Below are 15565 nucleotides of genomic sequence, written 5' to 3'. Positions count from 1 at the left end.
AAGGTGGTTGGTTCGAATCCCGGTGTCCCATATGGTCCCCCGTGCCTGCCAGGAGCTATTTCTGAGGAGACAGCCAGGAGTAACCCCCGAGCACTGCCAGGTGTGGCCCAAAATTCTAAAGTCTAGTCTACCGTACTTGATTTTCACGTTCTGAAATTAAGAATTTAAGATTATAAAATGTGCACAAACATTCTACAAAATAATTTTGACAACTATTTAGCATATTGGGAAAGATGAGTCTTTTATGTTACGATTTCTTTTATTTATTTTTTGGGGGGTCAAATCCAGCAACTTTCAGGGGTTGCTCCTGGTTCTAAACTTAGAAATCGCTGAAACGGCAGGTATATGGCATGCCGGGATTTTGAATCACTATCAATCCAGGATTGGCTGCATGCAAGGCAAATGTCCCACTGCTGTGCTATCTCTCCGGCCCTTCTGTTAGACTTTCTTTCTTTTTTTTTTTTTTTGGTTTTTGGGCCACACCCGGTGATGCTCAGGGGTTACTCCTGGCTATGCGCTCAGAAGTCGCTCCTGGCTTGGGGGACCATATGGGACGCCGGGGGATCAAACCGCGGTCCGTCCTAGGCTAGCGCAGGTAAGGCAGCGCCACCGCCCGGCCCCTGACTTTCTTAAGAATAATACTAAGAGTAACCTTTTCTTAAAGTCTAAAGACAGAAAGATCAACCTTGTGCACTGTTTCTATGTTCAATAAGGACATTCCTTGGGCCACCAGCACTGGCGGTCTAAAACCATTTTAGATATTGCAGTTGGGACTCTGGAGTAAAAATAAAAATGCCAGATATCCCTTATAAGTATTAAACCAGAGTCACTCCTCATATGGTAAATATTGATCTGGCATAAACCAGTCCTGTTAAGAGGAGGTCACAGTGATACTTGCACTATTAACACTTCTAGACTTTTGCTTTTCCAACAGAAACAGTATGTTTAACAATTTCCTTTCCCCAAATCCTTACTATCATAGGCACAAAATGTAAGCAAATCTGTGATGTCCTCCAACAGGTAATTGATAGCTTAGCTAAATCATTCTTAACTCTTATCCACTGCTGGTGGGAATGCCGTCTAGTTTAACCTTTATGGAAAGTGATATGGAGATTCCTCCAAAAACTGAAAATCGAGCTCCCATACGATCCAGCTATACCACTCCTAGGAATATACCCTAGGAACACAAAAATACAATACAAAAACCCCTTTCTTACACCTATATTCATTGCAGCACTATTTACCATAGCAAGACTCTGGAAACAACCAAGATGCCCTTCAACAGACGAATGGCTAAAGAAACTGTGGTATATATACACAATGGAATATTATGCAGCTGTCAGGAGAGATGAAGTCATGAAATTTTCCTATACATGGATGTACACGGAATCTATTATGCTGAGTGAAATAAGTCAGAGAGAGAGAGAAAAACGCAGAATGGTCTCACTCATCTATGGGTTTTAAGAAAAATGAAAGACATTCTTGCAATAATAATTTTCAGACACAAAAGAGAAAAGAGCTGGAAGTTCCAGCTCACCTCAGGAAGCTCACCACAAAGAGTGATGAGTTTAGTTAGAGAAATAACTACATTTTGAACTGTCCTAATAATGAGAATGTATGAGGGAAATGGAGAGCCTGTTTAGAGTACAGGCGGGGGTCGGGTGGGGAGGAGGGAGACTTGGGACATTGGTGATGGGAATGTTGCACTGGTGATGGGTGGTGTTCCTTTTATGACTGAAACCCAAACACAATCATATATGTAATCAAGGTGTTTAAAAAAAAACAAAACAACTACTGATCAGATATTCTTTCCTATTAATCCAATGCTCAGTGGTCACATTTTCTTTTTTTGGTTTTTTTTGGGGGGGGGCCACACCCGGCAGTGCTCAGGGGTTACTCCTGGCTGTCTGCTCAGAAATAGCTCCTGGCAGGCATGGGGGACCATATGGGACACCGGGATTCAAACCACCCACCTTTGGTCCTGGATCGGCTGATTGCAAGGCAAACGCCGCTGTGCTATCTCTCCGGGCCCTCAGTGGTCACATTTTAAACAATCTGCATTAGCTAGCATTAAACGCATTTATTATGCCACAAGTCCCTCTGCCAGGGTTCTCAGACTCAATTTACCTGGGGGCCGCAGGAGGCAAAGTCAGGGTGATCCTTGAGTGCAAAGTCAGTAGTAAGTCTTGAACATTGGGGGTGTGTGACCCAAACAACTAAAACAAAACAAAACAAAACAAAAAAAGATTCCTATAGGGCAGGGCCACAAAATGTTGTACAGAGGGCCACTTTTGGCCCGCGAGCCGCGAGTTTGAGACCCCTCTAAGCTTTCTTTCAGGTATTTTTTAATATATTCAATAGAAAACAGCTGCTTCAGGCCTATTTAACGTTATTGACATATCTATTGTGGGGTTTACTGAACAAAAAGGACAGAAGAAATAGTGAGTCACACAAACATCTTTAGGTCAGTTAAAGCCATAGCTGTAGCTGGAATATTAAACAGAATTTATCTTACCGTCCCACTCTCTAAAAGTCGATGCCACTAACAATCAACAATAGGAAAAAGATACCTGCTAAGAACCAATCCATTCAATAGCAAAATGTAGTTAACTCAAATACTGAGACCAATTGTTGGACACTATGTACCAAAAAAGAAATCAACCACCCACCCTTAACCACCATCGAAGAAGAGAGTAATTGCTTTAAAATAAAACAAAACAAAAACAAAGTAAGATTTAATTCAACAAATGGCGCCGGGAACAGGTGGACCTGGACCCTCAATAACTGTAAGTGAAATGCTTTATTGGAAATTGCCTCTGGAGATCCTTGGATGGCTTCTATGGTCAGCTGTGTTGATTGTGCCACCTTGTTACAAATTCTTTGGTTTGGCGTTTGTCAAGTGGATATTTCCATACTATTTAAAACAAATAGGCTGGATGATAGGTAAATTCATTACTTTTGGATGGTTGTGGTCTATAGTTCAAATGACAATTGATACTCAAATATTTGCCTCGCCTGTGTTGGCTCCATTAGCCATAGTTTGTGGAATCTCTGTGGTTGCTAATATTGTTATGGCGTGCATAGGTATTGGCTGGTATTTCGGAAGGAAAAAGTGTGGGAAAAGTGAGGCTAAGACCAGCCTGGAAAATAAGGAGATCTATCCAATGAAACTCCAGGCCAAAGTGCAGGCTGATGAATCTAGCACCACCATCAAAAATATAGGCATTTTTCCCAACAAAAAATCTACTCGGAAACATAATTTAGAAACTCAGGACCCAAATCAAAATATTAACACTGATGACCAACCCCCGGTGCTAAGTCCACAAGTGAGTCCGGATTCTGTACACAGAATGGAATCACAAAATATTGCTGGCTCAGATGACGAATCACAGGCTAGTGCTCCACATGTCAGGGCTCAGAGCCCGGTGCAAAGTACTTCTGCTAATCCGGCCTCAGTTCCGTTACAAACAGTATATAGAACCATTTACGAACCCCTTGAAATAGAAGACATGGAACGGTTTAAGAAAACATGTAAGGAATTTGGGCCAACCTCTCCATACTGTCTGGAGACGCTAAGACTTTGGTGTCGAAAATCACTTTGGACACTGCATGAATTTCAAAAACTAGCTGAAATATGCTTGCCATCTAAACAGCGAACGGAATGGGAGATGTTCTATGCGGAGGGTGTGAAATCCAAATTATATAGCCCGGATGGAACAAAAAAACGAGTGGCAGGGGTCACTCTATCATATGAATTATTAATGGCAGAAAATCAATATGCAGATATTCAGGCACAAGCTGCTTTACCTAAGGAAATCGTAAACATAATTAAAGATATTGCAGTATCCGCATGGGAAAAACTTGATATGAACAGCTCAGGTGCAGGAACCTTTTTAAGAATTACCCAAGGTCCCCATGAGCCATATATCGACTTTGTAGCTAAACTCAAAGATGCTTTGAAAATACAAGTCAAAGATAAGCAGGTTAGAAAATATTTAGAAAAAAGTTTGGCTTATCATAATGCGAATTCAGCCTGCAAATTGATATTGGCCCCTTTGCAGGACAAGGCTGACTTAAATGATTTTTTATATGCCTGCAGAAATGTTTATGATTCTTCAGCAAACCTGGATCCAGTGCAAACTTTTGCAGTAAGCAAGGGAACAAAGTCTTTCTACCCCCGGGGAAAAAGCGCCGCCCCAAAGCCTGGTCTCTGCCCAAAATGCAAGAGAGGTCGCCACTGGGCAAAAGATTGCAGATCTGGAAATCTCCCTAATAATAACACAGGGAATGGTTTTAACACCACACTCAGGAGGCAATTCTTCTGTTACCATTGTGGAAAACAGGGCCATATCAGAAGAAATTGTCGTCTTTTGTTAAATCAAGCTCCTCAGGGACACACATTTCCAATGCAGGGAAACGCCTACCGGGCCAGTCCCCAGGCCCGTGCAAATCAGGGGCAAAGTCCACAAACCATACTTCTTCCGAGCCCAGCCCAAGATTGCTCACAATTAGCGAATTAATTCATGCGACTGCGGGGAGCGCTGGGCTCGACATAACTTGCCCAGAGGACATTACAATTTACCCAGGAGCATGCCCCTTCATGCTAAAAACTGGCATTGTAGGCCCGCCACCCCCAGATACAATGGGGTTGATTCTGGGCAGAAGTTCCCTCAATGTAAAGGGTATATCAGTAACCACAGGTGTCATTGACTCAGATTCAAAGGGAGAAATTGTTGTAGTAATTACGGTACTGGATACTTGGACATTCAAAAAGGGGGAGGCAATTGCCCAGATAGTAATAGTGCCGTATGTCAAATTTGGGACTTCAGATAAGACACGAATTGGAGGTTTTGGAAGCACAGATCCAGGGGCCGCCCATAACCCAATTATCGCTCTGGTTACTAAATTTAAAGAGGAAAATCCGATGATTAAACTTCACTTTCAGGGGCGACCCTTTAATGGAATGATAGACACCGGGGCTCAAATCACAGTAATTTCTGATAAGGAATGGCCAGAAAATTGGCCTTTACAAGAAATTCCATACTCGCTAGAAGGAGTGGGAGGTTTAAGTTCCTGTCTGTTAAGTTAAAGGACTATGGTAGTTCATGGCCCAGAAAATCAAAAGGCCATAATTAGACCTCATGTGGGCCCATTCTCACCTTCTCTGTGGGGTTGCGACCTACATAAGCAGTGGAAAGCTGAATTCCACATCCCATTAGCTCCAGAAGAGTCTGGAACTTCTCCTGAAATGAAAATTCAGAATTTTTGGTAGGGGCCACTGACAGAAAGAACCCAGCACCGATAAAAATAAAATAGAAATCTGATGAACCAATTTGGATAGGTCAGTGGCCCCTTAAAATTGATAGATTAAAGGTGCTAACAGAATTAGTGGAAGAACAGCTAAAATTAGGGCATATTGAGCCTTCATTTTCTCAATGGAATTCGCCTATATTTACCATACAAAAGAAGTCCGGAAAATGGAGACTGTTGATGGATCTGAGAGCAGTAAACATATCTATGGTACCCATGGGAAAATTGCAAACAGGTTTACCATCACCTGTAGTTATCCCAAAGGAATGGCCACTAGTCATAATTAACTTGAAAGACTGTTTTTACCATATTCCTATTCACCCGGATGATAAACACCGGTTTGCATTCTCAGTTCCTTCTATAAACAATACCCATCCCTGCCGGAGGTTCCAATGGACTGTCCTCCCCCAGGGCATGCTGAATTCCCCAACAATGTGTCAATTTTTTGTAGATAAGATTTTGAGCCCTGCTCGAGAAAGATTTCCTCAAGCCATGATCTTTCATTATACTGATGATATTCTTATCACAATGAACAATGAAACAGATCTACAGGACGTATATTCTTTTGTTATTGACTGTTTGCAAACAGCAGGACTGAAAATAGCTTTAGAAAAGATACAGACTATGCCACCATATCAGTACTTGGGTTTTATTTTGGACCGAACGTCTATACGTCCACAAAAAATCTCCATCAAAAAAGAAAACCTCAAAACACTTAATGATTTTCAGAGACTTTTAGGTGACGTGAATTGGCTCCGGCCTGCGCTAGGAATCCCAAATGCAGAACTGTCTAATTTGTTTAAAACATTGGAGGGTGATTCTGCCCTAGACAGCCCGAGAAATTTAACTATAGAGGCCAAAAATGAATTGGACTTCTTCTTGAACAGGTTGCAACAATCATTTCTCTCAAGATTCATCCCGGGAGAGAAGGTTTCTTTATTAATTTTCCCTACAAAAGAAACCCCTACGGGGGCATTGATGCAACAGGCAGGTCCGCTGGAATGGGTATATTTACATAACAAACAGCCTCGGTCTGTGATATCTTATTTGGATTTAATTTCAGAACTCATTATCAAAGCAAGACTCAGATCTATATCTTTACTAGGATTTGACCCTGATATATTAGTATTGCCAATACCAAAAAAGGAAATTGAGTCAATATTGCCTCTTAATGAATCTTTACAAAGGGCCCTTTCAGATTTCACAGGAGAAATTTCCTCTCATTATCCACCAGGAAAGACATGGGACTTTTTGAAAAAAAAACTCAGTTTGTTATTTCTTCTATCGTTCGAGACTCTCCTATCCCCAATGCGAAGGTTTTTTACATAGATGGGTCCAGTGTGGGTAGGGGTGGGATAACTGGAGAAAACATGAATATAACTATAGATACCAAGTATAAGTCAGCACAGAAAGTTGAATTAGCAACGTTAATTTACCTATTAGAAAATGTATCTGACGCCATGAATGTTGTCTCTGCTTCTTTGTATGTGGTAAATTTATGTCCTGTGATAGCCACGGCCTCTCTCAATGCTCATAGCCCAATTATACAGAATTTACTACAAACATTACAACAGCTTATTCAAAAACGAACTGAACCCATCTTCATCACGCATATTAGAGCCCACTCAGGTCTTCCAGGGCCAATGGCTCAAGGAAATAAAACTGCAGATTTGTTGGCAATGCCTATATTCAAGTCACCTACAGAAGAACATACAGCTTTACACACAAATGCTCGCCGCTTACATGTAAATTACCAGATTCCCTGGAGGCAAGCTAGAGAAATTATAGAAAGGTGCAACATATGTGCCCCATTAGCAAAAAAGACTCACATAGCAGGAGCAAACCCAAGAGGCTTACAGTCTAATGAACTGTGGCAAATGGATGTAACTCAAACAGATTTATTTCCAAAGAAACCTTATCTTCATGTGGTGGTGGACACTTATTCTCGATTTATTTGGGCAATCCCTATGTCTTCCCAAAAGTCTAAGGCAGTTTGCAGTTTTCTTTTACAATGCTTTTCAGTTATGGGTGTTTCGTATTCCATTAAAACTGATAATGGACCCGCCTATATCAGCAAAACTTTTGAATTCTTTTGTAAAGAATGGCAGATAAAACATCTGAAAGGAATCCCCTATAATTGCCAAGGACAGGCCATTGTGGAAAGAGCGCACAGGACGCTAAAAACTCAATTACAAAAGAATAGAAAAAGAGGTTTAGCACCTACTGAGCTGTTATCTTTGACTCTTCTTACACTAAATTACCTAAATTTACCCCAAGGGGAAAGTTACACTGCTGGGGAAAGACATTTTAAAGAAGATATTCAGAGACAAGAAACATCACATATACCGGTTTGGATCAAAGAGGATGAAAAATGGATCGCTGGATATCTTCTTCTGAGAGGAAGGGGATATGCATATGTTGGTACAAATGACAACCCCTCTAAGAAATTTTGGGTCCCTTTACGCCTCATCAGAAATCGAATTAGTACAAACCACCAGGATCAGGTTGCTGGGACTACAAGCCTGCCCCCACGTCAAATACAAAATGCCCAAAACACTGACAATTGTAACACTGCTGTGGCCTCTGAGAAAGTAAACAAGGGATTAACGTTTACACCCAATACCTTGAATAAGGCAGACAAGAGTAAGAAGCCCTTACATTCCAGAATGCAAATAGAGAAACAGAGACCTGCATTTACAGGATTACGAAATTTAGGGAACTCATGCTATATGAACTCAATATTACAATGCCTGTATAATATTTCAGACTTAACTCAGTATATTTATCAAGATCATTATAAAAAAGACATTAACAAAGAAAATCCAAGTGGACATAAAGGTAAATTAGCAGAACAATTCGGTCATCTCATAAAAATCATGGGAGATGAATGTCATAGGAATGTCAATCCTGAACACTTCAAAGCAACAATTGGTTTACTTAATGACCAATTTGCCGGACACAACCAACAGGATCCTCACGAATTATTGATGTTCCTTATAGAGGGACTACATCAGGATTTGCTTACTGAAAATTCAATAGCAGATAAAACTATACACCTGATAGACAATGAAAAACATGAACAATCTAGGCCTAAACACCAAAAGGCTCACAAATCTCTTATATATGACCTCTTTCAAGGACAGTTCAAATCTACACTACAGTGTCTCACATGTCACCAAAAGTCTGAAGTATATGAGACATTTGTTCAGTTGTCCCTGGCAATCAAGCCTACAGATAAATGTACGTTACAAGAATGCCTCGTTGAATTCTTTAGAGAAGAAGATTTGAAAGGTAACAATAGAATTCATTGTAACAGCTGCAACACTAAAAGGGACTTTTTGAAGAGGACATACTTGTGGAAATTACCTCCAGTATTAATTATTCATTTGAAACGTTTTGCTTTTGATGGCAAACAAATTAAAAAACTACTCACTTATGTGGATTTTCCTTTAGAAGACCTCAACTTAGCAGAATTCACTCAAGAAAAAACTTATAAAACTGAAAAATACATCTTATCATCAGTGTCTAACCATTTTGGTAAACTTCATTTTGGACACTGTACATCATACTGTAATATTGACTCAAGACAACACTGGATCAATTTTGATGACAAGAAAATCAAGAAAATTCCTACTGCATCGGTAAAATCCACAGCAGCATACATCCTGTTTTATACTTCTCAGAGATCTACTATAAATGCTTAATAATGATTTATTTTATTTGTTAGTTGTCATTAATGCTTTATGATTCATTTCACAGGTACTCCCGCTGAATAGGATTTATTATGATGAATCCCCATTGTAGTTGCTTGTATGATGTATTTATGTATTTTTTTTTTTAAATATGGAACGCTTCACGAATTTGCGTGTCATCCTTGCGCAGGGGCCATGCTAATCTTCTCTGTATCGTTCCAATTTTAGTATATGTGCTGCCGAAGCGAGCACGTATTTATGTCTTAACACCACTATTGATCCAGGCTCACTCGAGAGAAAGCTTCCTCATCGTACTAAGGTATTATATAGCAATATATTGAGATATACTCATCTAACAACTTTCACTCTTTCACTCTAACGTCATTGTTTTATTTGCCTCAATTTAGGCTTCTAGATGGAGGTGAATTCATAATTTTGACATAACAGTACCTTTTAGGTGGACTCTCTTTACAGTGCTCATCATCTATGGTTACGATAGAATTACTTGTCTCTACTTGTATTATTGGTTTCCTTGGTCGTATTGTACATGAAATTCTCTTGCAGAGTTACTCGACTATGCCTTAAAAATATATCTTTTGTTGTTGCTGTGAACTTGAAGATTTTCATCTAAACTGTTTGCCGGCTATTGTATTTTAAAGCGCTTTTTGTTGATTCAGCTGAATTTTTTTTTTTTTCGCTCTATTTGGGATCCTCCCAGCTAACATTTTTTGGTAAGTATGAGTGAGTGATGGCCATGTTTGTGTGAAATATGTTTATGTATGTCTTGTGTGTCTGTATGTCTTACATGTTTTGTATATAGTTCTCTTTTCCTGACTTTATCTTCCCCAATTTATTCTTACTTATCCTTCCCTCTTTTTTCCGAGTCCCTAACAGTCTATTTTCAGGAATCCCTCCACATTTGCAAATCATCGTGTGCAAATCATCACCCACTATGACAAGCCTCCTGATCTCTGACTGAGAAAGACATCGTAAACTGTTGCAGTGCTGTATCCTGCTTCTTATTACAACTGCTTTCCCTGACTCATCAAGTTTCTTTGGTGGGACTTTTGGGAGTTCTGGACTCCCTATCTTTTCATAGTAGTTTTTGAACTTGGGAGAAATTTAAGCTCTTGTAGTTTTATAATTGTAATCCTGTAAAGTTATATTTGAATCTACACTTTTGTTGATTACTGTAATTAATGTTTTTACATCTTAGTTGTGAATTCTCAAAATTGATATGGTATTTCATTAAGGTTTTACTTTTGTTGCTTTGGATTAGGGGTTAGATACTGTCATAAATAAGTTGCTAGATTGTAATCCTGGCTGGTATTTTGGCCTTTTGCATGGGTGCATCATTGGAAAAAATAGCAGGTGCAAAAGGAGGTTTTATCCATTTTGGATAGACCCTCAATTTTTTCATTTACACGGGGAAGTTCTCTGCCTTAAGCATTTTGTTTTGGTTGAACTTAAGCTCCCACCTAATAATCGGCCGTACATGGTTCTTCATTTTCGGACCTCTTATGAACTGCTGACTGGACTAGAACTCATCTTGGATTGAATTCAAGTACATATGGATCTTATTTACTTTGGCGCCCATTGTGCGGGTGTGTGTGTGTGGCTCTTCCTTCGAAATAGGGGCCTAATTCACTGCCTCCAAAGATGGGCTTTCTTCTGCTCAAACTGGACTGGAATGGAAAATGTGTGTCTTCTCACCTGCTACGTAGCCTTGTGAGCATCTCATCTAAGGATCTCTGTCTCCGAATTACTTTCGGGCTTTGTGATTGCCCCGGGAGCTCCCCATGGCCTATTAGGTCCTGAATATTGGAATTTCTTACTCGACTTTTGCTTTTCAAGGGAATACTTACTCGGAATTGATCATCTTGGATGCTGTAGATTTTATTCTACTCTGGAGCTTGTAGTTGATTCCTTTACATCTGTTTCTGGTTTTGAACACCCTGTGTTAGGCTAAAAAATTTTTTTTCTATACTTTTTCCCGTGATGCACTTATGCAAACAGCCACTCTTTTACAATTGCTTAGTTATTCTTTTTACAATTAAAATATATATATATATTATTTATTTCTGTACATTATTATTGTTTATTGTTTCTTTACAAAAAAAGGGGGAATTGTAGCATATGAAAAAGTTTCCATAAGATGATTCTTGGAATTGTATATAAAAGTGTTTCCTTAGGATTGTTCTGTGACTTTTGCCCCACCGAACCCTTCCAGGTGGGGCGCTGTGGAGTTGGCAATAAATAGCTTGAGGGACAGGAGTGAGGGGTCCTTCTGTGAAAAGCTGCTGGCTGCAGGAGGATTCTCTGGCTCTCCTTGCCCGATCTTTTAAACCCTATCGTTCTTGTCTGTGTGGATTATTACTTGCTGCGGATAAATATTACCAAGGTCTTCCCCCAAAAGGGGACAAGGGGATGGGAAGTAATTTCTCATTCTGGGGACTGTTCTTGGATTCACAAATACCCAGCTAAGATAACGGCGAAGATATCTTGCAAACTCAAATACTGAGACCAATTGTTGGACACTATGTACCAAAAAAGAAATCAACCACCCACCCTTAACCACCATCGAAGAAGAGAGTAAAGAGTAATTGCTTTAAAATAAAACAAAACAAAAACAAAGTAAGATTTCTTATCTATCTATCATCTATCATCTATCTATCTATCTATCTATCTATCTATCTATCTATCTATCTATCTATCTATCTATCTATCTATCTATCTATCTATCTATCAATCTATCTATCTATCTATCTATCTCTCTATCTATCCATCCATCTACCTACCTACCTACGTACCTACCTACGTATCTCTCTCTCTATCTCTCTCTCTATCTATCTATCTATCTATCTATCTATCTATCTATCTATCTATCTATCTATCTATCTATCTATCTATCTATCTATCTATCTATCTATCTATCTATCTATCTATCTATCTATCTATCTATCTATCTATCTATCCACCTACCTACCTACCTACGTACCTACCTATCTATCTATCTATCTATCTATCTATCTATCTATCTATCTATCTATCTATCTATCTATCTATCTATCTATCTGTCACAATCAAACCACCTCACTGGGGGAGAAAAAATAAAAGGAAAAAAGAAAAATAATCGAAACATGATTGACCTTTAAGTCCTTCAACATATTAAAATTTTTAAGAGGAGAGGAAAGAGGAGAAAGGCAAGAGAAGGTGGAAGGTTTGAAAGAAGGGGGGAGATCAATGGGCCTTTTTTTTTTTTTTATTTGGGGACAAGCAAGCAAGTGCAAAAAATGTTCATTTGTAATTTGATCAGTTGTCTGTCTTTTCCACATCTGCATTCTGGCCAGAAGGGACTTGGAAGTTTTTCTGCAGCATCTGATGACTCTCTTAGAGTAGTTCTTTGTCTCAATAATCTCAATAACCCATGGGAATGTTGCACTGATGAGGGTCTTTAATTGGTGGAGAGAAAAAAGATAAAAAAAGAAAAAGAAAAAAAAGGCTTACAGTCATCGTTTCCACCCTCAGCTCTGGCTACTAAACCTTATAAGCCGGCCTTCTCGCTGAAAGCTCGATTCCAAGAGTGCGAGGGAGACCCCGAGTGTGGACACACAGCGTCTCTCAACTAAAATTTTAATGAAAAATATTGCAAAACAAAGAAAGAAATCTACAGGGCCCGGAGAGATAGCACAGCGACGTTTGCCTTGCAAGCAGCCAATCCAGGACCAAAGGTGGTTGGTTCGAATCCCGGTGTCCCATATGGTCCCCCTTTCTGCCAGGAGCTATTTCTGAGCAGACAGCCAGGAGTAACCCCTGAGCACCGCCGGGTGTGGCCCAAAAACCAAAAACCTAAAACAAAACAAACAAAAAAAAAAAAACAAAAAAAAAAAAAAAGAAAAAAAGAAATACAGGTACATTTTAGATCAACCAGGTCATACCAAGAGATTCTCTGGAGTCCAGAAATGCTGAAGGTGTTTCCAGGTCACATGCCAGTCAGCAGGCCCAGAGACAGACCCAGGTTCCATTCCCAGGACTGCATAATGGTCCTCATGGGGTGGGATCCTTGGGAACAGGGGCAGGAATGAGCATTAAGCATACCTGGGTGTTGTCGAAATCCCGGAAGGCAAAAGTGTGTTTAAAGATGATGCCCTCTCCCCCAAATACAGACCAAATCAAATTTCTTCTTAGAGTTCTTTCTTGCAACAGAAGTGCTTTAACCTCTTAGGGACCCTGACACCAAGGGTTCCTAAATTTCTAAGCTATCATCTAGCCTTGTGGATCATTGTTCCCCCTCTTCAGGGGTGCATTCTTTTAGTGATCAGGGGCAAATAAATGTCCATGATTGAGTTCCAGTTTTGTGTGGGATGGGGAAAATATTTTTGGGTCATCTCAGGTGGGGGTTCTCATTGGAGATTTTTCATTGTGATGCTTAAGGAAGCCTGGAGTTCCGGAAGACTCTAAGAGGATCTTCAAAAGCGATGGCTTTGCTCATCCCTTTGGGCAATCTTCACCCCAGCATTTACATTTGTATGCTTTCAATTAAATCAAATGTCTTCATCAGCATCTTTATTACCACAGTACAATTACTTGTTGGGTTATATTGTCTGGTAAATTAGTCAGCAATCACTTCTCACTTCTCAGTGAGTAGAATAGAATTTTTGGAAGAATAGACTTTTAAATTGCATGTGATTTTAGTCAACTTTCACTTTAAAGCTGACATTCCAATCACTATTCTTTACTAATTAAATAATTTGGCCAAGTGAAGTTGATTTTTCATGAGCTGCTTTAAAAAAATGTTGTGGGGTGATTGCTATTTAAATGCAAATTGTTACTTGCAACTTCTTTCTAGTTCAGATATAAAGGCTAAATGAGTCAGTCTTCATAGAAATATATATCGGTATTTTGAATTAGATGTTGTTTTCTCAGCAATCGGTCACATATGGATTTCTTTTACATGTTAAGATGCTGCTTACAATTACATGTTTGACTTGCATTTTTTCCCCCAAAAGGCTGCACTGTTTTATTGTTGCTGCATTCCTTATCCGACTTTTGATAGGCTACATTGCTATCAAAGATTCTGGTTATTTGTTGCACCTGAAAGAAATTTAGTCACAGAGACTAAAATAAAGCACCATAAAATGATAGAAGGAATCCTTGCCAAATCAACTATTGCTCATCCAAGTAAAGATGCAGAGTTGAAAGATTATTTGAGAACTTTTTCACAGGCAAAATATCATGAAGGACAGGTTGCCTTGGCTTTTATTTCTTCTTTCTATTTTTTCTTTTTTGCTTCACAGCAAGGTCTGGGGAACCATCTGGGGTTTCAAGGAACAAACCCCTATGTAAGAAAAGAACTCTATGGTCTGTGATAGCGCTTTTCCCCCTTTTTAGGCTGCTCTTTAATAAAGGAATGTTTTGTTGTTTGTTGGACATCAATTAATCATTTTAGTGACCTGAGAAATAGTACATCATGTAGTGCATTTGATTGCAAAAATTTTACAGGGGTGACTACCTGGCACACCATATGTATGGTCCACTGGGCACAGCCAAGAGTAATCCTAACTACAGTTCTAGAAGTGTTCTCTGAACACTGATGGGTGTTGTCCACCCAAAACCCAAAACTAACCCTCTTTTTTTTTTAAAACAAAATAAAAAACAAAGGAACTTAGTTTCTATGCCACTGAATGATATGCATTACTTTTACTTTTTTGATTTTGTTGTGAAAACGATATTTTTGAAAAAGCTTTAAGACATTGAGTGTGTGATACGATAGTTTTGAAAGCTCAGAAGAGCCCAAGGGACACTGAGCATGAAAGTTTGGTATGAAATCCAAACGAAAGAAAAGAAAATGAATTGACTTGCATTGGTGTGAAACAGCATAATGTTAAGCGTCTATTAATTCATTAAGTCATAAGTTTAGAACATCAAGAATCCTTTTAGATATTTATACCTCATTATTCCTTTTTATAGTATTTATAGTGGTCAAGACACATCACTTGTCTGGAAAGTCAGGAGTGGGTGGTATCTATTATAAAAGAAAGTTTGTGGTTACCCAAAGATTTTTTGAAAATTTTAATTTACTTGGGTCAGTTTTCTCTTACTTTTGATTCAGACTGTTGGACTTTGTATAGGTCCCTTGTTAATGTATAGGCCTTGTTTAATATCAAGACAATTTCTATGAAAACATATGATTGGTCAAGTTTAGCATTTTTAGACATTGATTATTTATGTTTTGATTTAATTAAGCAATGCTGTACTTTCTTTGCAAAACCACCTATGAAAACTTTTACCTTTAAATGTTCATGAACAAATGGAAATTTCTATTGTATGATTTGTTGTTGGATTAGATGCCCTTGGGCAAATGATTTTTTTTTTTATAATTTCAGAATTGCTGTTTTATGGAAAAGCGAAGAGATTATTTAGGTATGCCAAGTGCCTTTCACTTGGTCAGTGATAAACCTATGAGGTGCTTTATATAAAATCTTCTGGAAAGGAACAATTTACCTGGTGGTAACCTGAATATTCATCTCTCAAGGACATAACAAATTATTGCCTATTCAAAA

General features: G+C 38.9%; 2 protein-coding genes and 1 non-coding gene across 3 annotated transcripts in view; 1 reads left to right on the top strand and 2 right to left on the bottom strand.

The window, feature by feature from the left end:
• LOC125996117 (histone H2A type 1-B) overlaps nt 1-15565 on the top strand; it is a 949462-nt gene that overhangs the window by 778881 nt on the left and 155016 nt on the right. The gene's annotated exons all lie outside the window — the stretch shown is intronic.
• Nucleotides 1-15565, bottom strand: part of LOC125996127 (histone H2A type 1-C) — a 363461-nt gene that overhangs the window by 270629 nt on the left and 77267 nt on the right. The gene's annotated exons all lie outside the window — the stretch shown is intronic.
• On the bottom strand, nt 9148-9254 carry LOC125996643 (U6 spliceosomal RNA). The gene has a single exon (XR_007491324.1). It is a non-coding gene; the product is annotated as a U6 spliceosomal RNA (small nuclear RNA).

Source organism: Suncus etruscus, chromosome 18, assembly GCF_024139225.1.
Source record: "Suncus etruscus isolate mSunEtr1 chromosome 18, mSunEtr1.pri.cur, whole genome shotgun sequence".
Classification (NCBI taxonomy): domain Eukaryota; kingdom Metazoa; phylum Chordata; class Mammalia; order Eulipotyphla; family Soricidae; genus Suncus; species Suncus etruscus.
Note: the sequence above shows the minus strand (reverse complement) of the source record. Positions and strands in the feature narration are given on the sequence as shown.